Raw genomic sequence first — 1,840 nt, forward strand, 5'->3', positions numbered from 1 at the left:
CCGTAATACTATTCTACGATTTAATTAAGCTATTCCGTTTGACTATTTATTTAAGGGTAGTAAACCGATAATACTTTACTTATTACCCCGAGCCTCGTTATTAACGCTCTTTAAAACTTCGATACGAATTTAGTATCGCGGTTTATAATAAACTTTTTTAACTATATATATATTAATATAATATACTATAGTACTATATCCGTTAATTACTTTACCGACTAAATTTTTTTATAAAGTAAAAAATATATTTATTTAATAAACTTATTAATTATTATTAATATATTATTATACTTAACGCCGGTTACCGTATTTTTTAATTTTAGTAATTTAATAATAAAGTTTATTATGATTAAACTCTATAGTCGTTTTATTATTAATAGTAATTCCAGAAATCTATATAGTTTATACTTTATAACCTTCGTTTTCTCGTATATATAATATAATTAAATAGCTTCCTTAACGTTATTTTTAATCCTTAATTAATTAAAGTACTATTTAATCTTTTCTATAGTCTTTATAATACCTATATATCCTCCGAACTTTAATCTATAAATTTCTATTATTAATATCGCCCTATTACCTAGCTTTATATATATTTAATTTTTATACTATAGTTTTCTTTAACTATTTTTTTAAATACTTTATAGTTTCAATTTTTCCTATTAATATTATTTCGTAATATCATTACCTAACCTCCTTTAATATTTACTAAAGATAGCCTATTTACGATACACTATAAAATACTTTATTTATAGCTAAAATAAATATTTAAAAGCGCTATTTAGCGTCTCTTTAAATAATAGTGGTAACTCTTTATGTATATCCTTATAGTAGTCAGCTCGCCGGCTAAATACGTTTACCCTAGCGTTTTCCGATCCTTTTTTATAATTAATTTAGAAATTAAATTCCGAAAGAAACTTTAATTATCGCGTCTACCGTATATTAAAGACCTTTATAGTAATAAAGTATCGTAGGTTCTTATAATCTGTATAGACCTATATTTCGTAGTTAATACTATTAAAGTATAGCTTTTATTCCTTAAACGCTTCGATAATAGTAAGTAGCTTCTTATTATAAATTAAGTAATTTTAACGTACCCCTTTTAGTTTTTTTAAAAAGAAAATTATTAAGTATAGCTTTCCGTCGTCGTTTCGCTATCCTAATTATTCCCCGACTATATAGTCTAATATATCCGCCTCGACCTTAAATAGTCGATTAGGATTTAGTAATTTTAGTACCGGATTCTTTAAAATAACTTTTTTTAGTTCCTAAAAGGCTTACTCCTCTTCCTTCCCCTACCGGAACTCTACGTCTTTCTTAAATAAATAATTAAATAATTACGCGATTCTTATATATTTATAAATAAATATTTAATAAAAATTTATAAACCTTAAAAATTCCCTAATATATATTTATAACTACGGCGTAAGCTAGTCCTTAATTACTATAATTTTCCTAAATTCTATACGAACCTCTCTTAACGATATTAAATATTCTAAATATACTATTTTTTATACGTAAAACTCGCTCTTTTCTTTATTAATTAAAAATCCGGTTTTATATAGTACGTCGAATATCTTTCGTACGTATCGTTTATACTTCTCTAAAGTACGTAAATAAATAAAAGTGTCATTAAGATAGTATATTATTATTTTATCGAGGTACTTCCGGATTATATAGTTAACGAGAGATTAAAATATTATAAGCATATTAGTTAGCCCGAATAGTATTATAAAATATTTAAAATAATTATAGGGTATACGAAACGCTATTTTTTATTTATTTTTTTCCTTAATCCGTATATAGGCGTATCCAATAAGTATATTTAAGCGTATAAAGT

This window comes from Podospora anserina, chromosome 2, assembly GCF_000226545.1.
Source record: "Podospora anserina S mat+ genomic DNA chromosome 2, supercontig 1".
NCBI classification, from domain to species: domain Eukaryota; kingdom Fungi; phylum Ascomycota; class Sordariomycetes; order Sordariales; family Podosporaceae; genus Podospora; species Podospora anserina.